Source organism: Lasiosphaeria miniovina, assembly GCF_030549165.1.
Source record: "Lasiosphaeria miniovina strain SMH2392-1A chromosome Unknown B0T26scaffold_3, whole genome shotgun sequence".
Lineage (NCBI taxonomy): Eukaryota > Fungi > Ascomycota > Sordariomycetes > Sordariales > Lasiosphaeriaceae > Lasiosphaeria > Lasiosphaeria miniovina.
The window spans coordinates 6,710,069-6,725,513 of record NW_026848222.1 but is presented as its reverse complement, the minus strand read 5'-3'; positions in this window follow the sequence as shown (position 1 = coordinate 6,725,513).

The window sequence follows — 15,445 nt, the reverse complement described above, 5'->3', positions numbered from 1 at the left end:
CTTGTTACGAGGACGGTAGAGTTCAAGAGAGATCTGGAGGGGTGGGGAGGGAGGTGGGCGCGGAAACAAGTTGTGCCAAATTAAGAATTGAAAAGAACGGTATGGAATGGGTTGTTCTCTCTAAAACTACAGGCCGAAGGCCACCAGCTATGAAGCGCGATTCCATGTGGGGTAAACCCTAACCCTGAGGATAACTTTGGTGGGGCTTTCAGAATGTGAATAAGGTATGGGCGAAGGTGGGTGGCAAATGTTTCCACTTGTTGCTGATTTACCACCAACCATCTCGACGCTGCCAGCCGGTTCGATGGGTGACACTGGCCGACAGAGGCGCCAAACACAAGACGCACCGAGGCCTACCGCCAGCACACATCCCGTCTCGACCTATGATGTTTTTGCGCCGAGCTCTGTTCCCCTGTTCCCTCCCTTGTGCCAAGTTTTAGTCCTCAAGAGCCATGGAGCGCGTGACGCGCCGTCGTTAGATCCTCGCCCAATGTGGCGGTGAGGAGCCGAACCGTACAGTTGGGGCACCAGTCCTACATCCGCGTGTACGTCCCTATCTCGCAGCCCAGCTTCTCGTCCACCGTGCCGATGCGGTCGGAGAGCTGGGTCGCCATGGATCTTATGGCTGGTTTGCCTAGCCGGACGGTGCCGACGATGCGTTCGCCGACTGGATAGTCTCCGAGATCGTTCATCAAGTCGACAAGTTCGAGGCACTATGTACAGCAAGCCTGCACTCAACAATGTGTCGGGAGTCTGCCGCCATTTTTAGTGGGTTTTGCTGCTGTACGTCGGATTAGCCAGGAGGCTGGCGCCAAGCGCCCCGCTGCGTCCCGAAACAGGGTTGTCTTGGCACACCTCCAGGTACCTTGTACTGTACCCCACCACCAGAAATTCTTGAGCCATAATCGCGGCCTCTGTTTTTTGCTTCCGGGTTCCCGGCTCCAGGGCAGCAGTCGAAAACGGCCCCCGCCTCAGCCTTCAAGTGGCCGCGCTCGCGCGCCTTTGGCGATACGAAGCGCTTGCTCTGTAGTGTCTCAAAGCTCTCTCTGAAGCGACCCTAGTAATGCTGGAGCCATCTACCTCCCGCTGGTCCAGAACCGCCAACAGTTATTCCATCTCCTTTCGCTCCTTTCGCCTTCTTATTGTCACGGTCGCCACTGGGCACATGACATGATAGATTCTATTGGCCGCATTGTATTTAGAGTGTGGTCTGTGCGCGTCGCCACCTACGGCTCAGCACCACCACCTACTGTGGTATGATGGGTAATAAAAAGCCCCATGCCGAGTCAAAAACGCGTAAAGTGTTTGCCCCACCGGTACCTAACAAGGGGGTTTTATTCTTGCACGCGACCACAGTACTTCCCCGCTCCCTGCGCGGTCCCTGCGATAGTTTTCCTTCTTTAGCTTTAAATCCACATTCGTTACTGCATTCAATCTTTAACTTCCTATGCAGGCCGTCACACCTACTCTAGTACCAGGTTTCCAGTAAGAGGCCTTAAGCGACGTAATACGGCGCGCTCATTAGTAGAATCCACGGCAGCACCGCGTCTTAGAATGTGCGTCAAAGCCGAGGCCGAAGAGAAGAAAAACACAAGGGCAAAAGGCAAAGCAAAGCCAAAGGAAAGGCAAAGGCAAAACCGAAGCCTAATGCAGTGGCAAAGGGGAAGATGTGAATTATTTTTGTATCATAATCATCGGGTTAGGGATCGTCTTTTCTAGGATGGAGATGTCGGGACAAAATACAGGTTTCTTACTTTATTTGGGGAAAAAAAAAGGTTCTGAGTGCGTCTCCTACTTCTATCCCCAAGTGCTATGTGAAGCTATTGTGTCCCGGTGTCCCGGGTGCTCCAGTCGAACGAAGCGTGGCGCCCTGAACGTATCTGCCCGTGGCATCACAACAGCCCGTCTGCTGCCGATTCTCAAAGCGCGTTTGGCGGCAGGCAGGAGGCGGCGATGGCGGCAGGGCGCCTAGGCGAAGGTGAGTGGTGGTAGCTAGCGATGGCGACGGCGACGGCGGTGGCGGTGGCAGTGGCGGTGGCGGCGGCGGTTGAGAGGCGCCAACATCCTCTCAGGCGGCGCCTAGTGAAGGCCCCAGTTCTTTATCAAAGTTGACCAACTAATAATAACATCGAACTTGCCCCTCCTTACTAATAATTCTTTTTCTCAAAGTATTAGGCAACTATTAGTTAAAACGTCTTTGAGTTACAAGGTAGTTTTACCGATGCCGAGGCGCCGTCTGAGGGGATGAGAGAGAGCAGCGAAGGCCGCAATGGGACGTTAGCAGAATCAACCCGTTCAAATGTGACGGGCGGGTAGGAGAGAATACCGTGTTAGACCGCCTTTGACGGCCCGGCCAGGAATTTCCCAGCTAGCAGGCTTTGATAGAGGACCCGAATAACCGTGTATAAGGCCATTCAACCTTCCTGAACCATCGAATTCGGTACTTTGGAAGCCATTCCTTTCAGCGCTGGCACCAATCCAAATAAATGACAAATCAATTTGACCTCTAAATAACCGTATTTGCAGGCAAATAAGCCATTTTGGAGGTCAAATTCAGGCCAAATTGAGGGCAGTTTAATTGGCATATTTGTAAATATTTCCCATTGGTTGAGCCATTTTTGGGCCAAATTTTCCGGGTTTTCCTGGAACTAGGGTAGTCCCTGACCAAGGCCAACCCTGCATTTTCTGGTCCCGGGAAAATCCTCGAATGCCCTGAATTCGAATGCCCTGAATTCGAATGCCCTGAATTCGAGTGCCGCTGTGCCGCTGCAATGCAACTATCGCTAACCGCTGTAAACAAACTGCCGAATCCTACCTTCCTATTGCGATTTCCCTGCTTCTTTGGCTCCCGAGTCTTCGATAATATGCCTGCCTCCACCGTTGATGTCACGACCGTCTCGACAAGCCTCCCTACCACCTAGAGATCACGGTCGCAACCTAATAGCCTCTATCATTCGGCATAGACAACGACGATGACAACGGCGTGTTGTTTACTAAGGAAGCATCACAACGGTCGCAGCGTAACCGTCGTCTTCCTGCCCGGTTCGACGACTCAGTTATCTACCTACCCCGGCGCCTGCCGACCGGCCAGATCAGGCCGCCCTCCCTGAACCTTGTTGCCGACCTACAAAACAACCCTCCACCCTCCCCGCCGCCCTCAATAGCTGATCTTGACGACGATCATCTATCCTTTCTTCGAAAGAGCATTGGCCTAGCCATTCAGAAGCTCAGAGAATACGTTGGATTGATGGAGGAGAGCCTAGCATACTGGTCGGCTATGATACTACACCCAGGGCATAAGGAGAAGTGGGTAACCCAGTTCCTGGGCGGTGGGCGGGCCAAAGAAGCGATAAGGGCCTTCTGGGATCTCTACCAGGCCGAGTACGCCGCCATTCCTCTCCCGGTGCCGGTTCGTACGCCTCACGAAGGTCGAGGGAGTCATCTTATTACTCACGACTACCATAATGACCCTGATGACCCCAACCAGAAGGATGAACTAGCTGAATACCTTCACGAAAGCGTCAGGCGGTTGGATTATATACTGGCTTAGTGGAAGGAAAGAAGAGAGCGTTGGCCCCGGTTGTCAATGTGAGGGCCTGGTCCTCCAGGCCTCCCAGACGCTCTGACTAATCAGACGCCAGTTGGGTGGATCCACCCGACCAGCCAGAGCCCCACCTTGAGACGCCCTGGAAGAATCTCGCGAGGGGAGGCTTTTGAGCTTCTTTTCCCTTTTCCCTTTAGTTTAAAATCTTCGTCTATAGCGCCCAATAGAGGAGTTCCGCCCTCATTCCAAGCCGGCCGTGACAGTCAAAGATGGCTTTTGACTTGTTGTCAATACCGTCCATGTCAACAGAGTGCGAGAGGGCATTCAGCTAGGGAAAACTGGTCCTTGGCACACAGACTATGGTCGACAGAGAGAGCCTCTTACACAGATAAATACACCATTTTGGGCCTCAAATACAGTCCAATAAGGCTTCATATTAGGCCTGATTGAATTGATGCCAGCGCTGATTCCTTTCGATCAAAACATAACATTACATTCTATTCAAATGATCCATATGAGGCCCTTAACAATCTGAGGTTGGGTCTTTGGCTAACTAAACGAAAACACTGCGGTCTAGTTCTACATGCATGCAACAGACACGAATGTACGGCGACAGCCTCCCCAGCAGTCATCAACACCAAACACCTCTTCTCAATAGCCAAATCCCCACCTGTTCAAGCCCCCTCTTACTGCATCTAACGCGCAGGCCATTCATATAACCGCCAGGGGGTTGTAAGAGGCGGTAGATCTAGACCCATAGCTTGTTGTTCCAATGACTCAAAGTCGGCTTTGGCAACGAGATGCAGTTGTTGGTCCTTGCCAGAAGAGGTCGAACCGTACCAAGACTATCGCTCATTGCCTTCCTCACCGTTCAAAAGACGCGCAGTCCAAGCTCCATTTGTCGGTGTGACGGCGCCAGCTCACAGCACCCACTACCGCTGCGCTAGAACCCCCAAAAGGATGCCAGAATTGCAAGTCGACGACTTGCAACCTGTAGTGGGTTATAGTGTGCTACGGCCGTTGCGCGCCGTGACAGTCGGGAGGTCTTTGGCTCGGGTATATGACCCCCCGCAGTCTAGCAATAAGTTCTCAAGAACTGGGTGCCTCGCTATCAGAGGGTCTTGCGTGGCTGTCATACCATCACTATAGCTATTAGTCGGATTATTTGTAGGGTATCAGATGTTTTTCTTCTTACCAGTAAAAACGTATCGCTGTTACCTTAGCTCCTTTGAGTTGTTGGAACTGACGTGCCCACTCAACTGCGTTCTTGAGAGCTAGGGGGGCTAAGGCGCTTCTAGAGACATTACGAATCAGCAATATTGTAAAAGGCTCTATCCAGGTAATCTTAGCATCGCGGCTCCCCCGGATTGGGGGTAGGAACTCGGCTGCTATAGTTAGTATAAGTAACACGTAATCCGGGGAAAACAACGAACCTCGGCCAATATGAGAAAATACCGGCTTGTCACGGTTAATAGGTTTTGAAGGACTGTTGCCAACAATATACCGTATTGATTTAGTGTAAAACTAAGCTAAGGAAGAAAAAAGGAAAAAGAAGAAGAATCGCGAATTGTGCGATCAGTAGAAAAGGTTGTCGGCGGGGTAGCTCGCAACCACGTGACCAATGCGCTAGACCTAACTGAGCTTATCGGGAAGTGACGTCACACGGCAATGCGATAAGGAACCCGAAATGCGCTGTGCCGTGACACGGCTTGTCTTTGAAGAAGTCGACCTGATCCTCGTTAATTTCTAGCTGAAATGCGAAGAGCCCAGTCGGTATTGGATTCCGGTCCGGAGCGGGGGGTTGAATACTAGACCCTTTCAGAATCTCCGTAGTCCAAGCCCCGATAGCGAGTATAATATCCATGCTTTTTGTCTCTATGCGGACTCCATCCGCAAGAACCACAGCCGTTACCTCTTTCCCACCATGCTCTAGCCTGTGTACTCCTATCTCGTAGACCAGCCCACCGGTCTGGCGACACACCTACTTGGCCGCGTTTTGTTGCTGTCGGATGCAGGGCTCCCAATCGACAACCGCATCTTCCGGATTGAACACAAAAGTTAGAGTGTCTGGTAAGCTGGTGGGGCCGTATTAGGTTTCCAACAACCCTTTGTTCCCGCGCTGTCGCAAGTCGAGTCCCAGCTGTTCACGGTTCCTATGGTAATCGCTTCGCTGTCCTTGGCATACGCAACAACGCGGCCATTCTCTATATAATATTGGGCATATGAACCTGTCTTTCAGCGCTCTTGCGCGTCTTGCGCCTCTTTCATCCTCTTTAGATCCTCACCACCCAGTGAACTATTTGACCTTTTTATCAGGAAAGAAAAGGCTGAATAGCTTCATCGACGTGGAAGGAAGGTCGTAGATTCGGTGCGTTCAGTGTGGTACGTGGAGAGGTCAAAATTCGGTGCCGCGGCGCGGTTCGGACGGTGCGACCAGCCTGATAGTGCTTGCATCGCCCAGTTTAGGGCGCGCCTCTTCCTTCGGTCGAGGGTCAGCCACTTTAACGTGTAAAAAGGAACAGGAATGGAAGCAACAGTAGAAAAAGGCGTTGTTACTTACCGTGAGAGCTTCATTTTCGCGTTGTTGACCGCGACCGCGGTATGCAGGTTGGTACAGTGGCCCTGTCTAGAAGAATCAGAAACAATCTACGGGGTTTGATTAGCTAGATTCAGGTAGAAAAGTGGAGTATTCGGCGAAAACTATCACCGATGCCGACGCGCCGCCGAAGGGGATGGCCAACTCATTGAATACCTCTATCTTGACGAGAGCTCGGTACTTCTGCTCTTTCTTGCTCTGGACTCACTACAGCGCCCTTGGACTATCTCAGCGCCAATAATACAAACGCCGCCAGCTATTACGTCACCTTCTCCTGATGTTCAGTCAATTCAGTCCAATTCGACTGGTCTGTTTAACTGGGCTCAACCCAGTTAATGTCTCCCCAATTTACAGGGTGCGTGGGTCCGGGCTATCGCGAAGCCTATTACGGGTTCCGTCAATATTGGCCTCTTGGGGGCTTCCCACCCAAGCGTTTGGCTCTGCTCAGGGAAGTACGACCAAGACTTGAGGCCTGTGCAGAGGCTGCAGTTTAGACACGAAAGTGATTCTAGGAGCCGGGACCTTATCCGGCCCACAAATAACGTGCTAGAGAGGGGCTACGGTTTGGCGATTTGGCGGTTGGCGTTGGCGTTGGCGTTGGAGTTAGCGGTTGTTTTCTTTTGTCAACCCCTCTCTCCCTCCCCACCATCTTCTATTCGCCTCGGAAAATGCCAGACAGCCATGGGAGCCAGGTTCCAGCTCCAGATCCAGCAGCCCGCCCCGGTAGGGGAAGTGACCAGAATATCTTGTCCGCCCGAATTCCGCATTCCAATTGACGCATACATGGCGAAGCTAGCCAAATGTATGTCCAGTACGCCCACTGGCGGTGGTAGTGAGCCCAACGAGGCTCCGACCCCATGTCCCGCCTCAACAGCATGAGATGTTAGTGGCGTTGCAGAAGCCGTGGATTCTAATGAAACAATGTTCATCACGAAGTAGCCTTAACAAGACGCCTTTTCGGCGACTCTTGCAGCGCATCAGGCATAAAGGCCAGCATATAATAGGAACTGAGGCTATCAAACTGTGGAAGGGGAACTGGAAAGGCGCGGATACGGGGCCGCCGTTATCAGAGTCGCCGTCGACCGATCTAAGGGAAATCCAAATACAAGAGGAGAGCAGGTACCTAGACCAAGAAGGCATGGAGATGGCAAGGGTTGGGAAGGAGGGCCACGCCGGCAAGAGACAGGGGTTTTCACTATGTAAGTGGGAGAAAAAGAGGGAAAACCCCTGGTTCTTTCGCTAACGCACCACGCATTAGATTGTCTTCTTGCCCCCAATCGATAACCTTGCATTTGCCTCTGGCCATTAATCCCTATCTGGCAGAATCCCAAAAACGCCCGTGCTGCCGCCATATCACTGTTGAAAGCCGAGCGTGCGCGTGACCTAGCCCGCGCTGTAGACAAAACGAAGCAGTCCTCACGTCCGCTAGGGCCTCAACCTGATCGTTTACAAGTTATGAGCCCGGACTTCGTGCTTTTGAAGCTATCACCAACCGCCCGAAGGCGGTGAAGGACCCACATGCATCCACGCAGGCAGCATCGAAGCCCGACAAAACACCGTTTTCCGGCTTCAACGCATTTCCACTCACAACAAAGCCGTCACACGCATCGTGACAACGTTGCACACATCCCGCAATGGCTCCACGCGGCAAGGCGGCCACTTCGCGCCGTAATAAAGCCGACAACCCGAGCGACGATGAGTTCGGTACCGTCACCCCGGGTGAGACCACCTGGGCCAATCTTCAGGCCAGAACAACAATGACGAAGTGCCCGACATTCCCGACAAGCCCAAAGGCACTGAGGGCATTCGCAGCCATCCTAAGGTCCCATGATGACTAGGTCCATACACTTCACAGGCACGAAGAACTTGTGACTAATACAATAACTATATACTTTTATTACCTAGTACGATAAAGCTAGTGCGATAAAGCTACGGATAAAGGTCTTTTATATTTTACTTCTAGAACTTGTGAGAACTGCCGGTCAATCAGAGGATCCAGTTGCACGTGACTGGTCGACGGGCTACACAGCCCCAGTGGCTGACTTGCGCGCGGGCCGCTATCCAGCACGTGCACGAGGCGCAACTATCACGTGACCTCCAGACATCACCAAATCCAACCCGCATCCTGTCCCGGTAGTTCGTGATCCTTTTAGAGAGACATAGAAGAATACAAGCAACACAACCCCACCCCTCCCCCCCACCCTTCGTGACAGTTACAATGGTGACTAGTACGCGAATGACCTTGTCATTCCAGCGGAACTAGTACTTAAGAATATACGGCTAGAAAAGAACGTCGAAATTAAAGACTTCGAGGAGCTTCTTCTTCACCTCGGTGTAAGAGAAGGCAGGTACGCCTGATCAAGGTGGTCACAATAGGAGCAACAAGCAGGGCGAGCAATGACTGGTATTGGCGTAAGACTTCAACCTGGCCTGAGCTAAAGAGGTGTGCGAAGGCCATGGTCTATATACACGTGAAAGGGGTTACGAGTCATCCTTGCGTAGCCAGGGTGGTAGTGGCGATAGTGCGTGGCCCTGTTAGCGGTGGCGATAGTGGCGACGGTGGCGAGGGTGGCCCTGGTGGCGGTGGCCATGGTGGTTACGAGGGTGGTTTCCTTACACTCGGAATCCCGTAAGAAAAGTACCCCAACCCACACACACGACCAACTCACACGCGTACCGAGCAGGCCAAGACCTCACTCCTTTGTCATGACCTCTCGCCCGCTAGCCCTGCACTCTGTCATGTATATAAGCAGTGGCCCTCGCTCCTTCCTTTGCGAAGGCTAGGTTGAAGTCCCCTTCCTTTGCGAGGGCCCGGTTGAAGTCTCTTACCAGTGTATTACAAACCACTCGGCTGTTAGGGTCGTCTGTCTGTAAGGGAGCACGGGCTCCACAGGATGCTGGGGTTAGTAATTATGAAGATAGAACAAAGGGCAAGCTCCTATCGCACGGGTAATACAGTCAAATTAGAATGCCACTTGTGAGGACCCGTCCACCAAACTGGCCCTCAAGCAGCCAGAGCCGCCCAGAACCCCCGGGCCTATCAGAAGCCTCCTCGAGGCCCCACCTACCCCACTGATAGATGAAAACTTATTCGCGAGCACGCGACGCGTTGTCGGACTTTTCTTTCTTTCCCTCCTCAGTTTAGAATCTTCGTCGATAGCACCCAATGGACTGAGTTCACCTCAATGCCTTGCCCTGGTCGTGACACCACTCAAAGTGTATGAGTGCAGTGAATGTGTATTGCTTGCTTGAGAGACCACGCAAGAGCTATCTAGAACCGTGGGCACGGTTGTTGTATATATCTATCTACTGGACCAATAACAATGGTCCCACTGTCCCGTGGTCCCGCGTCCGGGACGCCGGTCCTCCGGGGCTGTCCCGTGTCCCTGGGCCCAAGTGCTCAGGACCCTGGGACACCTCTAATTGGTCCACACCAAACAGGGAATGCCCCACCTTCACGCATTTCCGCAGGGATTCGTAACACAATACCAGTCATTGTTCGCTCTCTTCAGTATCTTCATTATGACCGCCTTAATCAGGCGTACTTGTCTTCACTTATAAATCCTTTGATACTGGTAAGTCAGGTGACCAGCTTTTAGACCAACCCCCTTTTAGACCACTCACTAAAATCGCCACCCCACCACATCATAAAATTTAATTGCTCACAGCTTCGTCAATTAGATAGCTACGTTAATACATCTTGCAGTGTCAGATTCCTCTTCTTCTGAAATTTCAGAATCTATAACATTCTCCCCAGCAGCTAATCTTTGTGCGCGGCGGATCTCCTCAATACCAGCAAAAGCCTTATTGGGGTCGATTTCCACCCTCCTTCTCTTCCGGCCTCTCGCACGTTCGAGGTCTTCCTGGGCTGCTTGCAATTGTTGTTGAATGGTAGCCAATTGGAAGGCCATTTTATCGAATTCTTTGTAGGCTTTCTGCATAAAAAGCCGTTCGCCGGCAGTACGTTTAGTTGTCACGAATCCCTGTGGATTTCCTGTGGTTATGCACAAAGGTGGGGCATGCACTTTTGGCGCGAGCCAATCAGGAGCGTTCCAGGATTCCGAGCTCTGGAGCTCGGGGACGCGGGACAACGGAACCACTGTCATTGGTTACGTAGATAGATATATACGACGATCGTGTCCACGGTCTTAGATAGTTCTTGCTTGATTCTTCAAGCAAGCAATACACATTCGCTGCGCTCGTACACTTTGAGTGGCATTCCGATTTGACTGTATTACCCGTGCGATAGGAGCTTGCCCTTTGTTCTATCTTCATAATTACCAACCCCAGCATTCTGTGGAGCCCGTGCTCCCTTACAGACAGACGACCCTAACAGTCGAGTGGTTTGTAATATTAGTACCACGTAGAAAACGCTCCCCCTGAGACGAGAAATCCTTAGCCTTTTTAGGGGTAAACCACGAAGGCCGGCCCTCCGAATTCTTGCCCAGAATGGGGTTATTGAACGACTCAAGGCCTGCAGAAGGTGTGGGGGCTACCGTACTAATGCAGCCATTGGAATTCTTAATAACGAGGCTGTTGCTTAGGGGCTTTCTTAGGGAGACTGGCCACAACCCTGAGGCCTTCCAACCAGGCTTGATATTTGACTCGGTCATTCCGTAGATTCTGGCGCGCCTATAGCATTCTAAAAAGGCTCGTTTCGCAGCTACAGAGTCGCTGATTAGGCCAGAAAGCAAGTCATTCAGCTGTGCCCTATACTTAGCCTTCAGCGGGCCGAAAACGGCTACATCCACGGGCTGGAGAACGTGAGAGGTGTGGGCTGGCAGAAATAATAACTGTACGTTGTTGGTAAAAGCCAGCCACATAAATTCCTCAGTGGTATGACTGCCGTGGCCATCCAAAATAAGGAGGCGTTTCTCCTTAGGGTTGGCCGGCTGAGTGGCTGTGACGGCGCCAGCCTGCAGCACTCACTACCACTGCGCTAGAACCCCCAAAAGGATGCCAGAATTGCAAGTTGACAACTTGCAACCTGTAGTAAGCTATATAGTACTGCTACGGCCATTGCGCGCCGTGACAGTGGCCGGAAGAAAGACTTTGCGAAGCCATTCGACGGCAGTGTCATTGTCAGTCCACCCGTTTTTGGTTGGTTTGAAGACCCAACCTTCGAATGGGGTCAAATCGCGTGGGTACCACTGTTGCCGGAGGCTCCCACCCTTGAAAATAACCAGTGGGTTCAAAAACCGGCCGTCGGCCGAAATACACTCTAGAATAGTCGTCCAATTTCAGTCTCCAGACTTCCTCTTTTGTAAAAGCTTTCTAGATTTGGAGCCTACAACCAGACCGTTATCTCCAATGCCATTAGCTATGCCAGTTTCGTCCATATTGTACCTGTTTGTAAGAGAAGGCAGGTACGCCGGATCAAGGTGGTCACAATGCAGGTAAGAAGGTGGGCGAGCAATGAGTAGTATTGGTGTGAGACTTCAACCTGGCCGTCGCAAAGGAAGGTGGGCGAGGGCCACTGTTTATATACGTGCTCAGGGGCTCAGGCCCGGGGCGCCATGGCGTGGCGTAGTGGCTTGTGCCAACTGGCAGTGTTCCGGCCAGTTGGTAACGGGTGGTGAGCGCGCACCCTGTGCGCGCGGCTGGTGTTTGGGGTGTCCTATCCTTACACTGTTCTCCGGCAGAATGGCCTTAACCCCTAGAGACTCCAGGTAGTCAAACCAGGGCCGAATAACGGCCTCGCAGGCTCGGTCAGCACGGTTTGCGTGGATTCACCGTGGTCTCTTGGTAGAAATTGAAGGATTTCGGTTCAAAAAGCGGCGGTACCAGTGTTTTCCAAGGTGGGTTGGCTCTCCAGAGGCGGCGAGTATTCTGGTACCCAATTTCCGGATTTGCCTGTGGGTTGAGGGGTTGCCAATGACCCCCTGGAAGAGAACCCATTCTGCGAGACGTTCTTCCAGTGCCGGAGAAAGCTTCTGATTGATTATTTGGGAGTAGGTAGCTGGATTGCTGCCTTTGGATCGATAATATAAAGTGTTGTGGGGGATGCCGTGGTTTTTGGCCGCATCGCGGAGTTTGCCAGTTTTAGCATACTCGGCAAGGGCGTTCTGCAATCAAACTCGGTATATGGCTTTATTTGAAAATTCTCAAGCTATTGAAAGAAAAAGGAAACGGATTGGAATCAAATTTGTGAAGTTGTGGGCGATTGAAATAGAAGAGTTGTGTGGCAAGGGTTAGTCATCCTTCTAGAACCTTGTGGTCTAAAAGGGGGTTGGTCTAAAAGCTGGTCACCTGACTTATAGCTATATTAGCGATTCTTTTCCTAGTTGCTCACCGCCTCATTTTAGGTAGGTAAAAGAGAAACTCGAGAACTTATTCGCTAATCACATATAGACGTACAATAATGAAAAGGAAGCTTTGAAGTGCTTGTTCTTAATATTCTCTTATATAGAGATATTTCCCAGGTTGGCAGCCGGTGAACCACCCCAGCCTTCGGCTAGTATTGCGCCGATATAGGGAAGTATTGAATACGTACGGCCTGCGAACACACTGGGCCTGAGATCCACAGTGGAGGGCTTAGGGTAGCACCAGCCCCACCTCCAGGCTCACCGCTATGCGCTTACGGCTCGTCCCCGGCTAGCTCGGGCTTCGGCGGCACTAACCCTAAGGGCCTGATCTTCTCAAACTCGGCAAGTTGCCAACTCTTCGAAAAAAGGACTTCCAGTGGCTTCGTCAAAGTGGATCTACCAAGAAGTAGTGCATTAGTGCCAGTCAGCCACACTATACCGTAACAGTAAGGCGGTCAGAGCGGTATTCTCACCGCCTTTGGCCACTGAAGTTGATCCTGGCCATGTCCGAGTGCGATGCCCGAGAAGTCCTTTTTTGCAGCCAAAACGACGTACAATGGCATCTTCGAGCGACAGCCAATTGGACCTCGAGCCAGTGATTGATCTTACTGGCGCACCGGGAGCCCCCGAAGCCCCTGAGTCGGCCAGCGACTGGCTTGACAACCCCCTTCCAGAGCCCCGCCTTTCCGACTTGCCAGCAGAGTCGCCGCTGCGGTTTCCAAGCCCAGGCACTATAGTAGCCATAGTCGACGACCCAGGCCGACGGTCGACGGCTTCCAATAGTATTTTGGCGGCAGAGTCGTCCAGCGAGTCCCCCCTTGCGTCCACGGCGCCCCCTAATGCCGGTGCATCACGAAAGCGCCCGGCCCCGAAGAAGGAGTCTACCAATAAGCGGCGCGGCAAGCAGTTGGTTGATTTAACCGATACAACCGACGACCAGTCAAGCTCATCAAGAAGGGCATTGCAGCTGAAGAAGGTGGTATTCAAGCCGCATATGACGGAGCAATTGATGCTCTGGTTCCAAGAGTGCAAGTCCGAGGGCCTGTTCAATAGCAGCAAGAAGAAGGATTACGCGCAAGTCTGGCAGGACGTCTGTACTCGCTGCAAAGAGGCCTGGCCGCAGTCCCCATGGACCCCTGCTGTTATCTCGACGAAATATAATACCGAGCGCTCTCGATATCGCGTATGGAAGGCTCTGTTGGAGTATTCTGGGGTCTCTTTCAACGAGGAAAGCCAACTACCCGAAGCGGCCGAGTCAGTATGGGAGGCTTTCTTCTTACGGCATAACACTCCCACCAGGAACCATACCTGGCTTCAGCACACACCTCTGGGGGATCCAGAGGTCTACTCAGCAGTCTTTTGGCGGGAAAAAGCGACAGGCAACCATATAATGGAAGCTGAAGATATACCTTCCCAGTCCTTTGACCAGATTCTCGATGACGGCGAAGAGTCCGAGAACGATGAGGCTGAACCTAGCGGTAGCGAAGAGGCTGGCAGAGCAAAAGCATTACGAATACTACCAGTTACGCCTGCAAGGAAGTTGACACCGGCACAGCAACACCGTCGTGATACTGACCCTGACTCCAACCACCGCCGTACTAGCGGTTTGTCGGTCTCTGAGGATACAATTGCCGTTTCGCAAGCCTCCCAGCAAAGCAAGACTCCTGATGCTTTTGATACAGCCTTGTATAGCACTCTTTGTAAAGCGGCCTCGATTATGGCCGCTCCGAGGACCCAAGGCGCCACCGATCTCACCGAGGCTATTGTAAGCTTGGAGGCTCTGTTTTCGCAGGATCTCAGCCGTCAGGAGAGGATAAATTGCCGGAAATACCTTCAAAACAACCCTCTGGCCGTAATAGTGTGGAACGCGTTGAATCCAGAGTCAAAGAGAGAGATGGTTGACGAGTGGAAAGTATGAAGTTGAAGTGGTGGATTTGATGGGAGTCAAGATTGTATTCAATATTCAGCTTCGCCAGCCAATTACCATAGAAATCCAAAATCCAACCTCGGCTAAAGCCACCCTTTCGCCCCACCTTATAACCCCTCAACACCAAGGTTTTGGCCGTTAAATATCACCATTTCTATCCTCTTGATTGACGGTATCTACTATACTGAGCCCACATTGCGTCTGCAGCGGTATGGCGAACCCAATCTGGATGCCGCGTTCCGACCGTCCGCCCAGCTCTGGCTGCCGCAAGCGATATCAATTGCCGCTGTTCTGGTCCAAGTACGTCCTCGTGATTATACTGAAGAAGGAAGTTATGTAACGCAGTCACAGCGTATACGATAAATACTTGCTTCTCAAAGCTGTACTCGATTGGGGCGTTCCGAATAATTCTCCACATCCTCTTTATGATACCGAAAGCCTGCTCGACGACGACTCGGATACGGGCGTGCCTTAAGTTATAGAGCTCTTTCTGTGTCTCTGGCGGGTTTTGAGCATCTCTCCAGTCTTGTAGGTGGTATCTAATATTCGGAAAAGGAATTACGATGCCTTGGCGAGCCCCGAAGCCAGCGTCTGCCACATAAAACCGGTTCTCTGGTACACGAAACCTCCTTCCAAAGGCCTGGGCACACAACATCGCGTCGTTAATCGAGCCTTCGGCACCAGCGAGTACGTAACTGAACGAATAATCGCTTCTGACTGCGGCAAATACGTTCTGAGAGACTCCTCCCTTTCTATCACGCCAGCGGGCTTGATCACGAGTAGGAATGTGGGCGGCAATGTGAGTGCCGTCGATAGCACCGATACAACCGTTGAAGGCGTTCAACTTCGGGTTCAGCTCGACCGTCGGATCAAGCCAATCGTCCTCTGGAAGGCGTACAACGTGTTTATGTAAAGACACCAGCATTGGCAAGACTGTATCTATCGTCCTCGCCACGGAGCTTTGGGTAATTTGGAAGAAATGGGCCGCGTTTCGCTGTGTGGCTGCGTGTGCCAGGATATATAGGACCACCATAACCTTCTGCTCAGCCAGTTGATACCGGCTGCCTTTGAGT